This window comes from Sciurus vulgaris (genome assembly GCF_902686455.1).
Source record: "Sciurus vulgaris genome assembly, chromosome: 3".
Lineage (NCBI taxonomy): Eukaryota > Metazoa > Chordata > Mammalia > Rodentia > Sciuridae > Sciurus > Sciurus vulgaris.
Window position 1 is genome coordinate 28,194,114 of NC_136463.1, and position 23,975 is coordinate 28,218,088.

Genomic DNA, 23,975 nt, shown 5'->3' on the forward strand with positions numbered 1-23,975 from the left:
TGCTTGCAAGGCAAGCATTCTACCAACTGAGCTATATCCCCAGCCCTTAGGTCTCACAATATAGAAAGACATCCTGAAAATCCCCAAATTAGGCACTCATGTGTATAATTTATGCTTCCTGAACTCTTGGAAGAAATGGACAGCTTTGCTTCTAGCTTTGGATCTGGGGCCTGTCTGATGTCTTTTACTATACTAGGCTGCCAGCTGTAGGGTTGGGAAGTGGGAGTTTGTGATTAGCAATCCCTGGAGTTGTCATTCTTAATAATCAGGCAGTTTGTTATTAATGGTTCCAGGTTCCTTTTAGAGATAAGTGGTCATTAAATATGTGTTTTAGAGTGAGTGTTCAGCCTAGATCACTGTTTTTGGGAAATTGCTCTCTTCCCAGGTGTAGACCTAACAGCCAAGGTCTGTCTTGTGTGAGCTCAGTCTTTAATGACACACGACTTATTGAGCTGGAGGAGACACCTACCTCAGGGAGACTGATGCTGCATTGCACTAATCCCTTCTTTCTATTGAAAAATTGAATGAAAGTATACAGAGACTGACTGAATGGAATAGTGTTGGTTGAGGGACAGTCATGTGATTTGGGGCTAGAGATGGTACTGTTTTGGTTAGCTTTTTCATCACTGTGACCAAAAGATCTGACAAGAACAATGTAGAGAAGGAAAAGTATATTTTGGCTCACAGTTTCAGAGGTCCAGTCCCTGGCTGGCTGACGCCATAGCTCTTGGCCCAAGGTGAGGCAGAACATCATGGTAGAATAATGTGGCAGAGGAAAGCAGCTCAGGACATGAGAGCCAGGAAGCAGAGAGAGCTCTGCCCACCAGGGACAAAATATGAACCCCAAAGGCATGTGCCCAGTGGCCTACTTCTTCCATTCACACCCCACCCGCCTATAGTTACTACCCAGTTCTTCCATATCAGCAGTTATAGGTCTCATAATTTAATCATTTCATCTCTGCACATTTTTAAGTTGTCTCACACATGAACTTTTGGGGACACCTCATATCTAAATCACAATAGGTGTCAAGGTCAACCAAATCCATGGGCAAGCTGAAGGTGAGATTGGTCTTTGGAGAGGATGAGCAGAGAGAAGCAGAGATGAGGGAGCATCTGGTCCGGAGGGAGGGTTGTGGAGTATGATTAGTCCACTGTGATCCACTTTTTGTCCCAGTTGCTTCTTGCAGTCCCACAAGGACTCCACATAGCCTGAGAGGGGTTCTTTTCTTTGCAAACAACACCTGACCAGAAGAATAACCCTTGATAGCTGGAGGTGACTCACCACAAAACAGGAACAAAGTCTCTGTGAGAAGATGCATAGCTTCCAGGTGGTGTCAGATGAATCTTCTCTAAAGACAGACTGCGCCATTTATGCCAGGCAAGGCATGCTGTGTGATAATCCCTCTGGTCCTGGTGTTCTGGAGGGATAGGGAGGAGAGAAGGACCCTTGGATCCCAGGCACCATTACGTGTTTTACATATGTGTCTCATTTTGTCCTTTGGTATTTGTGGTAGGTTGAATAATGGCCTCACACATATATTCACACCCTCATCCTCAGAATCTGGGAATGTTACCTTTCATGGCAAAAAGGATTTTACAGACGTGATTAAGTTAGTGAAACTGAGATGGGAATGTTCCTGGATTATCCAGGTGGGCCTGATGTCATCAAAGGGCCCTTATCAGGAGGAGTCAGGATAATCAGAGTCAGAGAAGGAATGGGATGAAGCAGAAGTTGGAGTGATGGACTTTGAAGATGGAGAAGGGGCCCTGAAGCAAAGAAGGCGTGTGGATGCTAGAGTTGGAAAAAGCAAGGAAATGGATTTCCCTGAGTCCCTAGAAGAAGCCAGCCCTTGCTGACATCTTGACTTATGCCCAGTGAATTCAAATTCAGACATGTGAGCTCCAGAACTGGATGAGAATAAGATAAGTCATCAAGTTTGCTGTATTTGTTACAGTGACAATAGGAAATGGAGACAATATTCTTATAATCCCTAATTTTACACATGTGGAAGCTCTGTGGGGTTGAGTAACTAGCCCAAGGACACACAGGTAGGAAGAGATGGAAGAAAGGCTTATGGCTGAGACTGTCAGTCTCAAAGCCTCTGCTTTCCCCATGATCTGATTTTGCGGCCTGAGGAATATGCTTTCCTGAGCACATCTTCGAACACATCAAAGGCTCTGTCTGGATCCAGTGGGACAATACAGAGCTATGTGGAGCCAGAATAGGTGGACGACCTCTCAATATCCTTCCTTTCAGAAATGGTGCAGGGAGGTGTGTGGCCTCCCGTGGCCCCAGCAGCTGGGCCTTCCCAGCTGGACCTGGCATTGGGATTGCTTAGGTGCCTGATTCTTTCAGGATGCAAGAGTGGGTCTGATTTATTATGGTGCATTCCCCAATTTCATGCCAAATGATTCAATTACAGTTACCCTCAGCACTCAGGAGAGGCTCCCTGCTGGCTCACAAAGATGAGATTGGGGGCTGGCCTGGAGCATGTAGGAAAATTTCACCTTATTATTTATTGGAGGAGAAAGTGGCATTTCTCCCATTTTGGACTAGGTTAACTAACGACAATGTATGGGAGAAGAGAGAGAGAAAAATCTTCTTGTTTCTCAAGAAAAGTCAGGTTTTAATGAGGAAATAGGGCAATGTTTTACCTTTATTTTCCCTGGCTGCTTTGGGCCTCTTAGTTCGGGGTTACGCTTGCTCTGTAGAAAGGAATGAACATTCATTGACTTCCCAGTCATCAAAGCCATGGATCCATTTATTAAGTACATACTACGTGCCAGGCACTGTGCTTGGCAATTTGCAAGTAATCCTTAAACTGAGCCTGCAAAGAAAATGTTGCCACGCTCATTTGACAAATCAGGTAACAGGCTCAAATGCATGAAGGAATTTGCACCCAGACACCCAACTGTTAATCTAGGGTTCAAATCTAGATTTTTCTGATTCAGGAGTTTTTAATACCTCCAGAACTGATACCAGATTTTTATTTGGGCTTCTTATTGGTCCCTGCATATGTCCTGCAGGTCTCAGCTAAGTTGTGACCTCCTTCATGCAACCTTCTTTGATCCCTCAAGTCTAGATTCTCCCCAGGAATGGGTACTTATTCCTCTCAGAACTATATGTCACTTTTTTTTTTTTTGTACTGGAGATTGAACTCAGGGGCACATAACCGCTGAGCCATATCCTCTACCCTTTTTTGTATTTTATTTAGAGACAGGGTCTCACTGAGTTACTGAGGCTGGCTTTGAACTCGCGATCCTCCTGTCTCAGCCTTCTGAGCCACTGGGATTACAGACATGCATCACCACGCCTGGTGTCATCTGCGCCTTGTCTGTGTCCCCTCTACATCATGATCCTTGAGGGCACCCGCTGCATCCCAGGTGTCCAGCACAGAGCAAACACTTAAAAATTACTTGTTGAGGGCTGGGGATGTAGCTCTGTTGGTAGAGCGCTTGCCTCGAAAGCACAAAACCCTGGGTTCAATCCCCAGCACCGTAAAAAAAAAAAAAAAAAGTTGCTCGTTGAATGAGTAAATGAATGGCACACATACTCACATAAATACTGTCACTGAAAATTATCATGAACTTTAGACACCATTTGGGGACAACACCATAATTTGCATTCAAATATCATTTAAAAATGCAAAACTCAGGGAGGGTGATCCAACTGACTGATTATGATGACTTTATTGGGGCAATTTATTAGTTTCCTGCTAAACTTTAGAAGACTTACGGTGCCATATGCAAGAAAATTTCCTAAAACAATCCAATTGGTTTCCTTAAGGCTGACATCCCCTGCAGATAGGCACAGAAGGCCTGAAAACATCGCTTTGTTTCCAGATTGTATTTGGACTTTTCAAAGCATTTCTTTGGGTGTGAGTATCTCATTCACTTACTGCTTTTCTTGCTCAAAATTCATTCCTCTGGGTCCACTTGAATGCAAACAGCTTAAGGGCAGGACTGTCTTGTTCACTGCCATGGGTCCCTGGCACCCAGGACAGTGTCTAGAGCATGGGGGGCTTTCAGGTAATATTTGTTGATACACTGATGGGGTCGGAGAGGGGGCAGGTGGGGATGGGGGAACGTGTCAGTATCTCACTCCCTGATGCTGTGGGTGCCGCCTATCTCATTTGCCTACCACTGCTGACTCTCCAAACCAGGTGAGACCATCTACACGCCATACCCTGTGCTTCTTGAGTACCCCCAAACAAATCCTGAGTGCTCCCGGATGTTCCAGGCACTCATTCAAAGTCCTCCCTCACCACTCCCAGTTGCCCCTGTCCTCCTCTCCCTTTGATCTTTTCTCCTGTTCCAAAGTCCTTGACGTGACTATAAGCTCCATCCCTCATCTTTAACCCTGGCTACAGTCTTTCCTCAGAGCCAGAGTGCCTGGATTTGAATCTCAGCTTCAACTACTGCCTAACCGTGTGGTCTTGGGCAGATTCCTTAATTTCTCTGCTCCTCAGTTTCTTCATCTGTAAAATGGGGCGGGGGAGAGTTGCGTTTGTAAAAGAGCCATTGAGAGGGTTAGATGAATTAACAGGTATTAAGTGCTGAGACCAGCACCTGAGTGCAGTAAGGACTAAATCCTTATTTGCTGTGGTGTGATTATGAATATGGTTATGCTGTCCTTCATGGGCTCTCAATGTGATATCAGAAAAAGGCAGACAGAATCTCAGCCCAGGACAGGGCTCATACCACAACATCTGCAGTGGTATGGATCTGTAGACCCTTTCCAGAAAGAAAGCCTTGCCTTCAGCCAGCCAAGAAAAACACATCAAGTCCAGAGGGAAGGCATGATTTCCCTCCACCTCTCAGGGACATGCAGCTCTCCTTCCCGGATGCCTGGCATCTCTTCTTTCTCTGACTATTCTCCTCTCTTCTTCCCACTCAGACTCCCTTGGTCTTTTCAGGTTCTTGCTTTTTCTCTGCAGTCGTGACTCCATCCTGAAGGACTTTACCCCAGGGGAGACTCGGCATTTCAGGTCCTGCCACCTCTTCTGGCTGAACCTCCAGGAGACCTGAAACTGTTGCTTTGTCACCTTTGACGGCCTCTTATAGGACAGCCTGGGGACAGTCTTACCCTAACAGTGCCTGTCTTTCCACCTTATCCAACTCCCCTACTTAGGAAGGGGTGAATGTGGACTAAAGAGAGGAGGGAGCAGGGGAGAAGCCCCTCCCACCTCACCACGCCCAGGAAGAGCACCTCACCAGCAGGGGAATGGGGTGTGGTGAGGTCATCCTGGAACCAGCCAGTGGCTTGGGATACAGCGGCACCCTGGAGTACTATTTCAAATGCTATTAAAACCACCTGCTCTCATCAGCATGCAGGCCCTGATGAAGAGAGGCATTAATTTACAAGAAAGATGCCAAGTACCCGACATGTGTCAATACGGGACTTTCAACTCAGGTGAGGAAATAAATCTCATTTTGGAATTAATGTCACGATTGACTTAAAAGCACATAAACTTGTTATGCAATTGATCTTCGAGTAAAGTGGGAATGTGACCAACGGTACAGGTTGGAGCCTCACACTTGGCTCCTTGTCTTTTCCTTCCTCCTCTTCTTCCCCTATTGCAGGGAAGATTGTTCTGAACCAGTAAGATCCAATCTACTTTTCTTTTTACTGATACCCTGGGTGGTGGGGGGAGGTATGTTAAAGTGACTTTGACCCCTCAGCCTGTTATATTGTTATTCTAGCCATGAAGTTATGTCCTAGGTCTAACTCGCATCCCTCATGCTGCATCTGGGCCCGTTTCTATTAGTTCAGATCACAGTGGAGATGAGCAGCAACAGGTCTGAACCTTCTAAAGGTTGTACTAGTGGTTGTCTCACAGCCTCTGTCCCCAATACAGTCACCACCAATGACATCTTGCCCTACCTACCTTGTGTCTCCCCTTCCACCATGATCCTCCTCCCTCCCTTTTTTCATTGGACCAGCAAGGTGACAAGGTTGGAAACCTAGGTCCTGGGACCTCTTCCTTTAGGAAGAGGCTACATGCTGCAATAAGAACACACTACCCAGTTTCAGGAGTCTGAGTCCTCTGGCTTTGAAGCTTGCTCTGATTTATTTATGGGCTGGCCTCTGTCATCCAGAGTACAGCATTATATCAGCTAGCGTGCTGAAGGTGCCCCCAGTGGTTTATGGCTGTGATAATGGAGTTGTTACGGGCCCTGGTGAGCTGGAATTTATCAAGCTCAGGTTCTTCTCTGTGTCACTAGCTCTGTGGTATCCCCACCTCTGTTAACGAGAGCAGGAGTAGTAATAATAATAATAACAAAAAAAATAAAATAACTCAAGCCTACTAAAACATTTCTATGTGCCTGGTACCTATAGAACACTCAACATACATTCTAGCATGCTCCTTTCATAGTTTTAGAAGGTAGACATTCTTTTATAACCAATTTACAGGTGAGGGCACAGGTATGTTGAAGTTAAACTGTGTCCCCAAGGTCACACATTGGAAGGATTTGAGCTGGGAATTCTAATTCAGACTATCTAAATCTAGAGCTTGAATTCTCACAGGCAGAAGGGGACACTCACTCTGACACCATCAGACTTGGTAGACACTGATGTGTTTGTGTGGGTGTGGGCATGTGCATGTGCATGTGTTGAAGCACAGATGCTGTTGGTACAGGAGCAGTGTGGGCTGTCCCAGTTGAGAGTTCTGGGTACTGATGCACCTTGGCCTTTGCTGCATAGTCCCACTTCCTGTTAGTTAGTGTGGGTTTCCTTTGGAGGGAGAGGACAAGGGTAGAAGACTCAAGGTCATTCCCCATCCCCATCCCATGACACCTCATCCCAGGTGCTGATTCCAGCCTCCTGTCAGGCTCCCCACATGCAGACTCAATCAGCCCTTCCTTGGGGACCATGCTCTCTAGCACGTGGAAAGCTCTAATGCACACACCTCATTTAGACCTCAGAGTGCACCGTGAGGGAAGAACAGGCTCAGATAGGGGAGGCAGGGAGCATGACTAATAAAAATAAGCCGAGGGATTAAGAGACTCAATGCTTCCCTGAGCAGGCTATAGTCAAATTGGTGGATATTAATGCAGCTGAAGGAAGAATGAGTCCAGCAGCAGGGGAACTGGCTAAATGGATTATGGCACATACTTATAATAGGTTGCTATGCAACCATTAATTAATGATCAAGAAGGATGTGTGTCAGTTTTCCATTGTTGTGACAAAATACTAGAGAGAAAACAACTTAAAGGAGGAAATGTTTACCTTGGTTCATGGTTTTAGTCCATGGTCACTTGGCTGTGTTGCTTTGGGCCTGTGGCAAGGCAGCAGAACATTATCGAGGCCAGAGCTCATGGTGCAGGAGACTGATTACCTCAAGATGACTGGGAAGAGAAAGAGGAAAGAAGGGCTGGGGGTCCCAATATCCCCTTCAAGGGCATGCCCCCCAGTGACCTAACTTCTTTCCACTAGGCCTCACTCCTAAAAGTTCTACCATCTCCCAATAGCACCAAAGGATGGCGACCAAGTCTTTTAGTGTATGGCCCTTCAGGGGAACACTTAAGATCTAAATCATAACAAAGGTATATCATCCTTAAAGAAAAGGGGGACTGTAAAACACCATGTTCCTGAATGTCCCCTAAACCTAGCCAAGTTAAGGGAACAAAGAGGGCAATCCTGGGCCAGGAAGTCCAAGGAACATATTCTCTTGAAGGACTCTGGCTCTCTCTTCTGCACACTGGGAACCAGGGCAAGTCAGTGTTATCTGTAGGAAGCCACTTTCATGTAAGCTGGGGAGGCTGCTCCATGGGAGGCTGGCCATTCAAGCAAGTTAAGCAAGCTCATACTGGTGATGTCACTGCTTCTGCAGCCTAAGAGATAAAATCCCTCCCTGAGTGGGGGCAGATGTGGAGCTGAGGGCACTGCGGAAAGGAGACATGTCATTTGTCCTTCTGGTCCCACTGGACAAAGCACCATGTGGAAGAGGAAGTGCTGCTTGGCAAAGCACCTTGGGGAATGGATTCGGTCTATCACCATTGAACTGCTTGGTGCAGTCTCTGATCTCTTGTCAGCCTTCCCCAATAAATTATATGTCTTACATGCCACCTCCAGGTACTTTCTTTGACCTCTCTGCAACCTACCCCGTGGCCCTGGCACAACTGGGCTGTGGACATGACAAACGGATATTTGGTAACATGAAAAGTTAGTCGTTAAATATTATTTAGGGAAGAAAAAAGTGATCAGCAAGTATTCACAACATGATTCCATTATACACATATCACATATGTGTATATACACATATCACATATGTGTATATATACATATCACATATGTGTATATAAATATATGCATAGATTAATGTGTATATGTATTACCAAAAAGGTTGGATGCTTATATTCCAAAATTTGGTCTCTGGTTATCATCCTCGAGTGGTGGAATTGTGGATGATTTAGAATTTATTTTTTAACCGTATTTTGAAGTCTTTGGTAATGGACCTGTATTTGGAATCAGACTGGCATTTACTTAAGGAAGAAAGAACAAGCTATTAAAAGGAAAGTATTTAGTGTCAAGTTCAGGACAATGAGCAGCCAGAGAGAGAACAGAAAAGTTCTATGTACAGCAATGTCCTGGTCGTTGAGACCTGAATTGGAGAGTCTGAGAACTCCAAACCCTATTCTGTCCAGAGATGGATTATGAGCTGGGCCTTACTGTAGCTTCCTGATTCCACACCCAGGGGGATTTTAATTTGACTCTGTGTGCTTTGATATTACAAAGAAGTGTGTGCTGGTTTAGGAACTGGAATATTCCAGCTACAAAAAAGTGGAATGGCATTCCCACGGGTACAATGGCCCACGCATATAACCCAGCGACTCGGGAGGTCTGAGTGTTCAAAGCCATCCTCAGCAAAAGCGAGGCACTAAGCAACTCAGTGAGACCCTGTCTCTAAATAAAATACAAAGTAGGGCTGGGGATGTGGCTCAGTGGTCAAGTGTCCCTGAGTTCAATTGCTGGTAAACCCCTCACCCTCCAAAAAAAAAGGAAAGGCATTCCTCATGGGAAAGAGCCACTTTGGCATTCTGATTTCTGATGAGTTTCATTAATGGAATTTTGTCCAGAAGTGACTAGACAATCAACTCATGTGCCTGTAAGTCAAGGACAAGGCTCAGAGATGGGGCAGTGCAGCTTAGGGCCTCTCTGGCAGAGTTGTTGGTTGGTCTCTCCTTTGTAACTGCTCTTAGTCAAATCCTAGCTCTGTCATTTCTTAGCAATACATTGAGCTGCTCACTTAATCTCTCTGAAACTTACCTTTCTCATCTGCAATGTGGGCACAATAGTATATCATGGGGTTCTTCTCGGGAATGAGATAAAATATGGAGCATACAGTTCCTGGCACATGATTGGCATGCAGCAGAAGCTAGTTCTTTTCTCTTTGCTTGTCTGCAGTATCAAGGAGGGCAGGAATAACAGACGGACATATCTCTGTTATCTCTGAATGTGGATCCAGGGAGATTGTGTTCTTTGTTTATGGTGATATAGTAATACCAGACCTGCCTTCCTCTGTCTGCTGTGGTTTCACCCGATATATATTTGGTTTTGTTTAGATCAGGGGTTGGCAAACTACCGCTCATTTTTGTAAGTCATGCTTGTTCACTGACATATTATCTATGGTTCAGCAAAGGAGCTGAGTAGTTGTGACAGTCTGCATGACCCAGAGAGCCTAAAGGAGTTACTATTCAGGCATTTCTAGAAAAAGTTTACCGACCCCTGGCGTAGAACATCATTGCCTTCTAACGTGAGAGGAATTGCAGAGTGGGGACTCAGAAAATCAGGAGAGGAAACCCTCAGAAGGTTAAAGAAGAGAAGATTTGGGGAGAAACATATCACTTTCTGGAGAGAAAAAGAGAAGAATAAAGGGAAAATATAGACTTTCCACAGACCTGGTAATAGCCCCAAAAGACTAGCCAGGAAATATTAGGAAATCGATAAATCTACTTCTTTTAATTCTTTTGTCTCTGTGGGGGATGCAAAGCCGTTTGCAGAGATTATGAGAAAATATGTGTTGAATGCCTGGCAAAAGGCCAGGTCTCAAGATGGCCCTTCTGAAAGCCTGGCTGGCGACAGGACTCTCATCTACTATTTGTCTTCCCTGCCTCGGGGCTCTGACTTTAAGACCTGGAACTCAATGTTTCTTGCAAATCCATCATCCTCTATAGCCAACCGGTCCCCAAGCTTTGTATGCTCTGACTTCTTAAATATTCTCCCAATCTATGCCTTCTTTTCCATCTCCATCACCTCGGTCCTAGTTCATGCCTCATCATCTCACTAGGATTACTATAATAATATATACCTGTCCCTCTGTCCATCCATCTGTGTACCCATCCATCCATCCATCCATCCATCCATCCATCCATCCATCCATCCATCCATCCAGTTTTACTGAGTACCTGACATGTGCCATGAGCTAAACTCTGGGATTCAGTGCTGAACATGACACAGTCTTTGATCCAAGGCCTTATTAACTAATGGTCTTTCATAACTGAATTTCCACTTCTAGTCCTATCTAGGTCCTCCTTCCTTCCTGTTTTCAAGGTGATCTTTCAAAAGCACACATTCGTTTCTGCTATTGCCCTAGCTAAAACTTTTCATCATCTGTAGGTCAGGGACTGAAGTTCTTGGTGAGGCAATTAAGTTCCTTTGCAAATTGATTCCCACTTACTTTCCCAGATTTTTCTCCTATACCTCAAAATTTGAGTGCACAACTCCTAGTTAATGTTCAAGCTTAACAAGAGGTTTCATATTGCATCAGGAAATATAATGCTAGGCTCTGTTGAGGGAAGGAATAAGACCTGAAATCTCAGTGCTTTTATACAATACAATTTTATAAACTGATTTTACTCTATCCAATGTGATGTTTCTGGTCAGGCAGCTTTCCTGGGAAGCTCTCCTCCATGCAATGACTCAGGGGTCCAGACTCTTCACACCTCTAAAGAGCCTGCTTTCAAGTTCATCCTGGAGTCTTCCAGCTAGCAGATGAGAGGAAGAAGTTTTAGGAGCCATATCTTCTATCACTTTGGTCCATTTTGCTGGTGAGAACTCAATTATGTGGCCCCATTAACTGAATGGAGGTTGAAAAATGTAGTTCAGCTGTGTACCCAAGAGGACAAAGAAATGGGTTTGATGGACAAAGCATGGTCTTTGTTCCTCACATCTTTGTGACTTTGTCTTTGCTGTTTCCTCTGCCTAGATTCTCCATCCCCTGCTTCTTTAGGCATGTGAACATTCACTTGTCCTTTGAGGGTGAACTTAAATATCACCAGAATAGGAAGCATTTCCTAGCCTCACATGAGCAGCAGTCCCTCTTTTTGCTTCTGTAGCACTTTGTTTTTAATAATTATGAGATTTTTCTATATGTCAGATCCAGTTCTAAGCAGTTTACATGCATTGGCTCTTTTTTGTTAGTGCATTATAGTTATACTTATTTGTGGGGTGAATTTGGCATATTCATGAATGCATATAACATAGTTTGCTCCTTTTAAATCCCTAGTACTAACCCCTTTCCCCCAATATCCTTCTTCTACTCTATTGGTCTTCCTTCTATTAACTTATTTTTTAAAATGAGGCACTATAGTTGTACAGAAAAATGGAATTCATTGTGACATATTCATACATGCACATATCATAGCTTGGTCAATTTCATTCCTTAGTTTCTTCCCTTTTCCCCCTTGTTCCCTTTCCTCTATTCCACTTTTCTCCCTTCTATTTTCATGAGAGCCCCCTTCTAAATGCATTATTTTTTTCCTAGCTTCTTCATATTCCATTGACTCTATGGATTTATTATCCCCAATTCAAAGATGAGGAACCTGAGGCTTACAAGATAAAAGCAGTGTCCAAGGGCTTTATTATTGTGTCACAGTCCATTGTACTGATTTGTTTTCTAGTCTGTCACTCCTCTGGAGCCACAAGCTCCTCACAGGTAAGAGCCTGGTTTGATTCATCTTCTACGCTTGAAATATGACATGCCCTTAGAATTATTTATCATATGAAGAAATGTTGCGGCTCAATATGTTAATATGTTTATTGACTGGTGAATTTTTTTTAGACTAATTCCATAATGGGGAATATTCAACAAATACTTACTCCACAGTTGGCTTAAGAACTGAGTCATCAGCCAGTGATGGATGGCTCATTCCTCTAGAATGAGGACATGACCAGCTGGACATCCCAGTGGCATTTGCTGATCTTGCAGCAGAAACCTGCTTTGGACACAGCATTTACCCTGCAAGTTGTTCCCTCTTGGTCATCGTGGGCTTCAGACGATCATCTTTAAACCGCTGGGCTGCGTTGTGGTCCATCATGTGCCAAGCTTAGACACACTTGCTCCTGACCCCAAGACTTGAGACAGATCGGAAGTCACATGCCTTGAAAGTAGAAGGGGGACTATTAGGGAAGGGAAAGGAGTGCAGTGGGATGGGGAAGGGGGATAAGAGAGGATAAAAAGGAGCGTGGATGCAATCAGAGTACATTATAGGCCTGGATGAAATTGTCATGACAAAACCCAGTATTAATATGTGCTAATAACTATAATAAAAAAGATAAAATAAATTTCATAATTGGATTCTGCCAAAAAAAAAAAAAAAAGTCTCATGCCTTCACTTAGGCTTTTGGGAAAAGTTTGATTCCTTCATTTAAGAGGATGACCAGTAGCAGTTTTTTTTGGCTCAGGTAACAATGAGTTCAGTTAAATTGGTCCAAGTGGTGGGGGGTGGGGGGGTGGGTGTGGCTCAGTGGTAGAGCACTTGCCTAGCATGTGTGAGGCACTGGGTTCGATCCTCAGCACTGCGTATAAATAAATAAATAAATAAAATAAAGGTACATCAATTAAAAAATATTTTAAAAAATGTTGACCCAAATGAACTAAGCCTTTAAGTGGGGAGTCCACGATGCAGAGGTGAAGAAGGCATGCAGTGTTCCTGCCTTGTAAGTGCTCGTCACCTGGGGTTGGAGGAAGGCTGCATGAGCTTAAGGCCTACCTGGTAGGGTTGCAATGAGGAGTGAATGCGCTCGTGTGGGTGCAGCACACAGCACAGCAATGGGCATGCTAGCAAGGGCTCAGTCAGGCTCAGCTGTTACCTAGTGAATGCAATGCAGTATGATCCACGTTGTCTCGGAGACAGGAATAAAAAAAACTATAGAAGCCCAGTGGCCAGTTGCATCTGGGGAATCCAGAGGGACAATCACTGAGGAAGTGAGATTGGAACAAGGTTTCAGTGGATGAAGAGGACTGTTCTTTTTATAGAAGACAATGGCCAGGCTGGGAATGAGCTTTAGAGGTTGAGGAAACTAGGGATACCAAGAAGAATCTTGTTCTGAGAATAAAATATCTCTGTTACCTTTGGTGAGGATGGAGATGGTGCTATGGGAGAAAGGAGAGGAGATGGAAAGAGTGGGTGGCAAGCCCAATCTGCTCCCTGTCTCCCAAATGTCCACATCCTGATTCAGATCCCTGAGCGTGTGTTATCTTATGTGCAAAGGGAGTTCGAGTTGTAGATGGAATTAGGATTGCTCATCAGCCAATATTAAAACAGGCCGAGCATCCCAGGTTACCCAGGTGGCTTCCACGTATCCACAAGTGTCCTTAAAAGTGGAAGAGGGGGCAGGGGTTGTGGCTCAGAGGTAGAGCACTTGCCTTGCACATGTGAGGCACTGGTTTCAATCCTTAGCACCACATAAAAATAAATATATAAAATAAGGGTATTGTGTCCACCTCCAACTAAAAATTTTGAAAAATAAGTGGAAGAGAGAGAAAGAAGAGGGAGTCAAAGTAATGCAAGATGAGGACTTAACTCCTTTTGAACTCAACTGGCTTTGAAGATGGAGAAAAGAAGCCAGGAGCCAAGGACTGTTGAACTCTAGAGGACCCTAGAAACACTAAAAGGCAAGGCAAGGATTCCCCCTTTGGAAACTGTGCTTCTCCTGACACCTTATTTAAATTCAGCGAAACCCCTGTTGAATGTCTAACCTCCAGAACCAGAGGCAATAAATTTGTCCTGTTTAAGTCACCAATGTTGTGATGATTTGTTATATCAGAGTCTTAGTCTGTTTTCTGTTGCTGTAACAGAATATCTAAGACTGAGTAATTTATAAAGAAAAGAGGCTTATTTTGGCTTATTCTTGGAGGCTAGAAGTCCAAGATTGAGTACTTGCATCTGCTTGGCTTCTGGTAAGGGTCTTAGACTTTGTTAACTCAAGGCATAAAGGGAAAGCAGGTGCTAGCTGGAGAAAGAGCAGAATCAAAGGGAGTTGGACACTTTGTCACAACCTGCTTTCATGATCACTCATCCAGCCTCATCAAAGTGAGAACCCACTTACTCCTGTGACTTAGCATTAATCCATTCACGAGGGTGATCTCCCATGACCAATACCTCTTAAAGGCCCTACCACTGTTATATTGGCAATTCAATTTCAATATGAGCTTTGATGAGGACAAACTATATCAACCATGGCAAGCAGCAATAGAAAAGGAATACATACTGGGAAAAGAAGATTGGCGGGGGTTGGCGGGTGGGGAGAGGAGGAATCTGAAATGCGGGCTGGGCAGCCAGGCTACAAAAAGTTTCATAGCTTACACCCCCTTTTCTTACAGGACAGAGATCACCCAAAAGTGTTTTGTTTGCTGCTTAATTCTGCAGAAACAGAGTTCAAAGGTGGATTAACTTTGGGTATCCCTGAACGCTCTAGTCACCAGTTGAAGACCCATAGTGAACATTGATAATTCAAGGCCCCCAAGAAACTCTGCAGCAAAGAGATTTGTTTAACTTTGTTTAAATCACATTTCTTTTTTCTTCTCTTTTTGGAGCTGGGGATGGGACCCAGGGCTTTGCACATGCTAAGCAGGTGCTGTACCACTGATCAACACCCCCCAGTTTCCTTGTTTAATCCTTTCCTAAATTTATTTGATCACATTCCTCTGTTTTTCCTATAAGAGCTGTTAACGTCTCAATGTATTTTGGAAAATTTTACTGTAGGGAATGGGAACTCATCAGACTTTTACTTTTAACAAATAAATATTTTTTAGTTGAAGAGATAGTATAACTCCATTATGAAAAATGGATAGAAGGAAAAGTCCACAGCTAATTTTGTTATCTCAATCCAACTAGTAGTCAGTGTATTTTTATGTCTAGTTTTACATTTATCTATTGTATTGTATATTTTTAGTGTGTATCTATATATCCATCCATATATCTCCTGTGCATTTTAATTTTACATCATAGAATTTTCATCACCTAAAGTAGCATTTACAGACATCATCAATGTAATTCTTCAGACAGAGAAGGGGAGTGATGTGACCAGATTGTGGCGATAGTACCATAAAGATGGAGTGAGAATGGTGGAGAAGATGAACTAGGTAGCTATTGATATATTCCAGACAAGGCAAAGTGAAGATCAGGAGCAAGGGAACAGCAATTGTGACAGGTAGGAGGAACTGACAAGGACCACTCATTGGTGATGAGGGAAAGGAGAAGTCAAAGGCATCGTGAATTCTAGTTTGAGTGACTTTGAGAATTGAGAGACTATTATCAGAGATGGGGAACAGAGAAAGAGCAAGTTTAAAAAATATGTGATACTTATATAATGAATTGCATACACTTGGGGTGCCAATGGCAGTCAAGTGGGTCTGTGAATGGTGACTGTGTGAATCTGGGCTGCAGACACAGGTTTAAGAATCATGGATATTTGGATGGATGGGTCTGGATGGATGTTAATGGATACCAAGAAGTGATTTTGAGAGGCCAGGGAGAGAGCATAACAGGAATGAATGTTCTAGACTTTGAGGAATGCCTTTATTTAGGGCCTGGGTAGAGGAAGTGGAGTCAGGAAAAGACTGAGAAGAAGTAGCCAGAGACATAACAAGAGAACCAAAGGGTGCTTTCACAGAAACCAAGGGAGCACAGAATATCAGTAAGAATTTAGAGTTTAATATTGATAAATGCTATATTGAGGTTAAGTAAGATGAAAGATGAAAGAAACAGCCATTGGGTGTGACATATGATAATCAGTGACCTTTGTGAGCATAGTTTCAATGGAATGACAAGGTCAGACCCAGGCTACATTGGCTGAAGCATCAGTGGAATAATGGTACAGCAGACAAGATACTCGAGATACTCTGATAGGTACTTGCACTAAATACAACAAGATATTGGGTAAGTCACACACGAACTATAATTTTTCTTTTTGCAGTGCTGGGGATTGAACCCAGGGCCTTGTGCTTGACAGGCAAGAACTCTACCAACTGAACTATATCCCCAGTCCCCCAACTATAATTTTTAATGATTAACTAACACATCACCTTTACAAAATGAGGCAAATCACCAAGAACAAGAACAAAACCAAACAAAAATTTCTTACAAGTCAGGGATATAAAAGTAGGTCCAGGAGCAGGGAGATGTGAGCAATAAACAAACTAAAAAAAAAAGGAGTACTTCTTTAAAGGAAAATATGATATCAGTTCTGCCAATCGAAGATTGGGTCTTAGAACTAGAGCAAAGGAAAGGAGCTGAAAGCATCAAGAATGGTTCCCAGTGAGTAGGGGTCCTTAGATTTGGCAAAAGTAAATAAGTTCTACCTGGAGGAAAATATCCCCAGCTCAGGCCCCCAGAAATCCCAAGATTAAGTTTTATAAAATATAAGCCTAGAGTACAGTAAATTACTGAACATGCAAGGAAATAAGCTACCAAGAATGAGGTTTAGTAGAGCAAAAGAAAGAGACATAGATCTTCAAGGACTTCAAATATTAGAATTATCAGACATAGAATATAAATAATTATGCAAAACATGCCTGAAGATATCAAAGATAAAATCAATTGTGAATAATAATCAAGAAATTATAAAAATGATACACATTCTAAAAATGAAAATTGTAATTGTTGAAAATAAAAACTCAATGAATGTGTTAAAGACCAGACAAGAAGGAGATGAAGAGAGAATTAGTGGCCTGGAAGACAGGTCTAAAAAATTACACAGATATAAGTATAAAGAGATAAGAATTGAGAAATATTAAAGAGACATAAGGGCTGAATGAGACCTTTCATTAAAATCACAAATATGATAATAGAATGGAGGAGAGGCAGTATTTTTTCCCATCTACACATTTATAAAAATTGTGCCTTTGAAGGTAAAAACAAAAACAAAACACTATGGGAGTCTGTTGCCTCACAGACACCCAACATACAAAGGAAAGTCACAGAAATTTCCACATATATTAAGGATTCAATGAAAGGCTTTGATAAACAATCATTATTCCCTTCAGAGTTATAGACATTATTCATTGTAACAAGACATTTATTCCGCTTAAAATGTACAATGCTGAGTTCCTGAAAAGAATATTCAATAGCATTTTCATGTATTTTATAGATCACTGGCTTAACTTGAAGGCATAATGGCCTGCTCAATAACTATTTTTGGTTCCAGTCCAAAAAATAAACTGATAAATTTCTCTTTAGTTCTAGGCATTAGACCATATAATAATAATAATAATAATAATAATTTTTATTGGTGGTACTGGGTTGTACCTGGGGGAACTTTACCATTGAACTACACCCCCAGTCCTTTCTATTCTTTTATTTTAAAAAAATTTTATTAGTTATACATAAGAGTGGGGATCATTTTGACATAATCATATATGCATGGAATATAATTTTCTCCATTTGAGTCCTCAGTGCCTCTTCTTTCCTGACCTTCTCCTTCCCACATTCCCCATCCTCTACTGGTTTTTCATTCATTCGTTTATTATTTACTTTTAATTGGTACTTTATAGATATACATAAAGGTGGAATTCAGAGTGGTATATTCATGTATGTATATAGCACAATTTTGTCAATTTCATTCTGTATTTCCTCCCTTTTCCTGTCAGAGAGGAAGTACTTGAAGAAATAATTTCTGGAACAGATGAAGTTATCAACATTCAAGAAACCAAGTGAATTCCATTCAGAATAAACAAAAATAACTCTATTCCTAGACTCATTATAGTGAATTTGCAGAAACCCAAAATGAAGATAATATCCTAAAAGCAGATAGAGAGAAACGAAAGGTCATGAACACAGGAGTAACTATTAGACATCCAACAACAAAAGGCAGGAGACAATGGAATAATGTCTTCAAAATGCTGAAGGAAAACCATCAACAGTCTAGAATTATCTAATTAATAAAAATGAGAACAAAAAAGCAAATGTTAGATTAACAAAAAGCAAGATTGGTTGCCAGAAGACTTTTATAAAGAAAACTTCCAAAGGGTGTATTTCAAGAAAAAGGGAAGTGATCCAGAGATGCAAGAAGGATTGGTGAGCAAATAAATCAGTAAACATGTAAGTAAATGTAAACAAATATTGATGATGATGTCAAATTTGTGAAGTAACACAAAGGACCCTATTTAAATGCTGGATAATCAGGACATGTATGTTGGGAGGGAGTGATTGGAAGTAAAATATTCTAAGGCTTTTGTCTTGTTCAAAGATGGATGGATTTAAGATATTGAATAACATTAGACTTTATCATGCTAAGTATTTTTTGTAAAATTTCAAGAGTAACACTAAAGTAATAAAAGGGAAAGTATAACGTAAGCAAATAGAAATGGAATATGCTGTGAAACTTCAGTAAGAAAATTAGAAGTTTGCTAACTTTGCTATAATGAATAGACAAGAAAGATTTGCAATGAATGTTTTGCTTGTGTGTAACTGGGGCTCCTAGAATTTAGTTTTATATTATTCAAACAGCATTAGTGAAGTTCCCATTTTCTCCCCTTTTTATTTTCCCTCTTTTTCTAATACTTAAAACACAATCTCCCCCTGGCTTTGACAATGTGGTGGAGAAGTAGGAGAAAGCAAAAACAAAATAAAACAAAACAAAAATAATTTACATCAGCATTTGAAAAGACAAAGTAAGATGGAAAAAACCTAGTCCATATACATCAACCATTACAATAAATGTAAATGGACTAAACTTACCAGCTAAATGATAGATTGGCAGATTGGATAAACCAGAGTGTCTGGTATGTGAGGAAGTGGTGATAAACACTGCATCATTTTTCAGGAAATACAGCTGTGGAAGGATCAACTAGCTTTGAGAGAGATATTTTTAGAATTATTCAGATTTAAATGTCAGGTACTTCCACAGGCATGTGATGGGTAAGGACGGGGGGAAAGGCTTTGTACTTTAACTTTGCCCCAAGGAGTAGTGTTGCCTTCTAAAAAAGTGATATCTTAGAGTATAATTTGTAGAATTTGAGAATAGTTTGTAGTGGGTTTGAGATGCAAGAAAGGGATGATTGTGAAAAGGGTCTTTGAACCATAGAGACAGACTTAGGGAAATATTGCGGAAGTACGTTATCCTTTTATGATGTTTTACCCTCAGTGACATTACCACAGACTGCTATTCTACTGTAGCGATAAAAGTATAGCTTATGTAATAAGTGATTTGTAGGCAGCAAGGTGTGGAGATTTGAATCCTTGTCCTTATTCTATCACCACGACCAAGTCACTGTGAACTTAGAAACATTTCTTTAGTTTTCTGACCCTCATGAACCTGTGTTGAGAAACAAAAGTGGTGGACATAATCCCTAAACTGCCTCTAGTTTTCACCTTTTCTTTGTTTCATCAGAAGTCTCAGAGAAATGGAATTATCTCAGTTCATTTAAATCAACTCTTTCCAATATCTCAACTTGACAGCTTCCTCTGGAAATGGGATGAAACCTCGAATCCTGAGACAACATATTTGAGTAACTAGAAAATTTGTTGTGCACATCTCAACATTGAGTAGTTTATTAAGCAGAATTTACCAAAATGTATTTCAGAGAACACTAGTCCTATGAGATAATCTGTCAAGTTTGGGAAATGCATTCTGTACCCCTTTTAAGCAGTGCTCAGTGTACAACAGCAAGTCAGAAACTGGATACCTGGAATGGAACAGGGTTTGAAAGATAAGCCCAAATCCTCCAGGAATGAAGTGAGCATTTATGGGATCTCATGAAGGAATTTCAGACCCGTGTTGTGGGCAAGGAGAAAGGAAGGCTTGATTATTATTTTTTGCCTCTAAGGGTGGCCCTTGCTCCCAAGGCAATAGTTCTTTGTGAGTACTTACTAGAATTTAAAAGTCATATGGAAGCTGGGAATGGTGGCACATGCCTGTAATTCCAGAAACTTGGGAGGCTGAGGCAGGAGGATCACTTGAATCCAGGAGTCTGAGACAAACCTAGGCAACATAGTGAGACATGTCTCAGAAGGAGAAGAAGAAAAAGAGTATGAAGAAGGGATTAGAACATGGAAAGATGGCCAACTGTCAGTGAATAAGGACCCCACCTAGCACAAGGTTGTCTGCTTCACTGAGGGAGCTGGGTAAATCCCTCTTTCTCACTAGCAGTGGTAACTGAATTTTTGGAGCTAAACTGCTATAGAAACAGTCATTTTTATTATTATTTTTTTTAGTGGGGTTGAAAAATACAAAATTTTTAAATTGAGCAGCAACATCCTCTGGTGGAGGAGGCGTTGGGAGCATCTGAATTATCACTTGGTCAGTTCGCTCTTGTGAATTCAAGGAGGTGCCATCTGAGAAATCTTGCCCTGCTTTAACCTGGTCCAACTGCCAGCAAACTGCCTGAAGGGTGGCAGTGTAACTGCCTTCAATTCTGTGCTGGCTTCCAGGGAAGCTGGAGGATGAATAAGACATGGTTTTGCTTCAAGGACCTCAGAATCCAGGAAATCTAGAAGATCCAGAAAATGGAGTAAGAACTTAGGCATGACATGTGCTATATTAGAATGATGAGATGGGGGCACGTAAGGTAGCCTGGGAGAGTTGGGAAAGGTTACCTGAGGGAGATGAGTCCTGGTCTGAGATTGAAAGGATGTGTAGGCATCACTCAAATGAAGAATGATGTTATAATAGCAAGGAGGGCATTACAAGCACAGTTGAGAGTAGCATGGAGGGGTAAATCGGCAAGTAGGGGACCAAGACACTGGTCTGTGTTGCTGAAAGGAAATGTATGAGGTGGGGACATGTACAAGTGGAGGTTGCAGAGGTAAGCTAGGACTAGATGATGAGGGATAAGACTGCTGTACTAGGAGACGAGGCTGGGCTGTCGTATGCTCAAAGTCAGTGTTTTGTGGAGAATGATTCCCATAATCTTGGCATCAGAATCATATGACATGTTAAAGATCCAGAGTTTCTGAATCAGAGTCTTTAAAAGAGGCACCCAGAAATCTGCATTAATAAAAATATTTTTTGTAGTTGTAGATGCACAGCGTGCCTTTATTTTATGTTTAGTTTTAGGCGGTGCTAAAGATCGAACCCAGTGCCTCACACTTGCGATGCAAGTGCTCTGTCACTGAGCTACGGCTCCAGCCCCCAGAAATCTGCATTTTAAGGGTTTCCAGGTGACTCTGGTGTGCCCTGAATTTGAGAAGTAATGCAGAGGAAAAGAGTCATTGAAAAGTTTCAAGTGGTGGAGTAGTGGCGGGTTTGGTGCGGCATGGCGAGAATGGCGGCTTCGAGAGCCCAAGAAGGCTAACGGATGCCCGAAAGGTAGGCCCCAAGTTAGACCATGGAGCCGCCCAGACCAGGCCAGGTACGCCGGCTCCACGAGCGCTGGCATCTGGTCTCGCGAGATCTGCACTTCAGCCTGCGAGACCGCACCTCGACCCGCGAGATTGTTACTTAGACTCGCGAGATTCTGGAACGGAGAGTGGCCCTCAGCTGTGGGTGTTCCTTCTACCCAAGAGAGAAAAGGTAGGGTAACGTTACCACATGTGACCAATTGGAAGTGCCCACCACCCTTTGGGAAGAGTTACTGGTTGTTTGTAGAAGTGTATGTAATATGTAAAAGCTGCTCTCAACTTGCCCCCAACCTTTTAAAATTTTTGCTACATCTGGACCTTCTAAATGGAAAGAGGGTTGCCTGCAGGGACCTATGACCTGCAATAAAACCAGGCATGGTCGAGCTATTAGGGAAATCTGGCTTCAGGAACTCACGGTTATGGAAAGTTGTTGGAGATTACCTGAAGTGCGTGGTTGCCCTGTGGCTGGTTCACCGCTGGAGATTGAATGCAGGCCCCAGACATGGGTTTGAACTGCTGGAGCCAAATGGCTTGCTCCACTCCCCCCTTCCTGTTTTTCACAGAAGCTCCTGCCGGCCCGCATGGATCTGTACCGCTATAAATAAACCAAACCCGGCTCCTTGGTTGTTAGGGCCAGTCCGTTATGGACGGCCCAATTGTTCATGCCCCTGCTTCAAAAGATAGTTCTGCACTGCAAAAAAAAAAAAAAAAAAAAAAAAAAGGATCGTTCTGTCTTCTGTCCTTCTGTCCAATGAGTTTCTTAGCTGTTGTTCGCAGCCAGCCCAGCCCTTCTACAGGAACCCTTCCCCTCGCCCACCGGGACTTGGCGGCCAGAGTTGTCCACATATGATTGAGTTGGAAAATAACGTCCTGTAAATGGCCATTTGTTTTAAAAAATCAGAAGTGTCTTTTGGAAGTGACTTTGAAATGGATTTGTTAGACCACTTCTAGGAGCGGCACTTGTCCACATTTGTACAGTGGGTTAGAGAACATAGAGAAGACTTTGATCGTGAGAAGGAGGACGGTTTTATGTAAAAGACATTTTGCTATTATAACCATTGTTTTGTATGTGCATTTTATTCCTCATTACTGTGTAGATAGTTGAAAATGCTAAGTAGTTTCTTTAAAATAGCTAGACTTTCTAGATGTTCTAAAGTGCCTGGCATATGCTAAAAGTAGAAGTGGTAAAATATAACATATTTTGTGAAAATTTTTTTAATATATTACTGTTTTATTCACCATATAGAATATTCACATTGTTACTCCGATTTATTTATTTATTTATTTTTATTTTTACAGACTGCATTTTGATTCATTGTACACAAATGGGGTACAATTTTTTGTGTTTCTGCAATTGTATGTGATGTGGATTCACACTTTTTGTGTAATCATACATGTACCTAGGGTAATGATGTCTGTCTCATTTCTTTTTGTTAAAATTCATATAGTTTTTTTTTGGGGGGGATGGGTAATAACCAAACCCCTGTTGAGTAGTACACAGTTGTGTGCTGGTTCTCGGGAGCACTGTGCAAGTGTGCTTGCAACCAGGCAAAGAGTTGTTCCTCATGTCTATGGGTTTTATTTTACTTTGCTGTGTACATAGTGGATATAAAGGACAAACGAGTTCAAATCTACATCTAGTCTTTCTAAGTGTTAAAGAGGTTGCCAGTGTTTGACAAAAGTAGAATTAGTAAACAAATTTTGTATATTTTGAGTTAAAATTCTTAGGAAGGATTGTCTTCTGAAAATTTGGGCATTACAGCCCACTGGGCCAATCGGTGAAAGGCCAGAATGCTCATCTTTTTAAGGTATTTTCAAATTAGGACTCTTGTTACATGTGTGCAGTTTATTCAAAACTGTCATGTACAGAGTGGACAAATTGAGTCTTTACTTGAAAGATTTAGTCTGTATAGATGTTTAGAAGTACTTAATGTATGTTAAATGTAGAGGTAGTAAAATATCACTTTGTAAATATCTTTTTACTAAAATTCATATGAAATATTGTCTTTTGGGAATGGAACCATTAAACCACTTCTGTGAGCAGTATAGTGCTCTCTGTACTTGTTCAGTGATGTGGAGGAGGTGAGAGGGAAGTAGTTTCAAAAGGTAATATGTTAGTGTGTTTATACTTGGACATTTTCAGACATCAGTTTTCTGTATGTTTTGTGCATTTTTTTGCTGTGTATGTAATGTATATAATGGACAAATGAATCTCAAATTTGCAAAATCTAGTTTCTAGATGTTAAAGAGTATGTGTATGACCAAGTAGTTAGTAAAATTAGCATATTTTGTAAAAAAAAAAAAAGAGGTTTCAAATGGTGATGTTGCTGAATCTGTGGTTTAGATAACTTACCTGGAGTGTAGTGCAGGGTGGATTAGACAAAGTCAGGGAGACCACTTAGGAGTCT

General features: G+C 41.9%; 1 long non-coding RNA gene across 2 annotated transcripts in view; it reads left to right on the forward strand.

Moving 5' to 3' along the window:
* Positions 1 to 23,975, forward strand: part of LOC306657741 — an 83,069-nt gene that overhangs the window by 25,941 nt on the left and 33,153 nt on the right. The window contains exon 1 of one of the 2 annotated variants that reach the window (XR_013762867.1): positions 21,678 to 21,739. The exons of the other annotated variant lie outside the window; for it this stretch is intronic. This is a non-coding gene — a long non-coding RNA (uncharacterized lncRNA). Of the gene's footprint in view, positions 1 to 21,677; positions 21,740 to 23,975 lie in introns of those variants that run through there. 2 annotated transcript variants of the gene reach the window in all.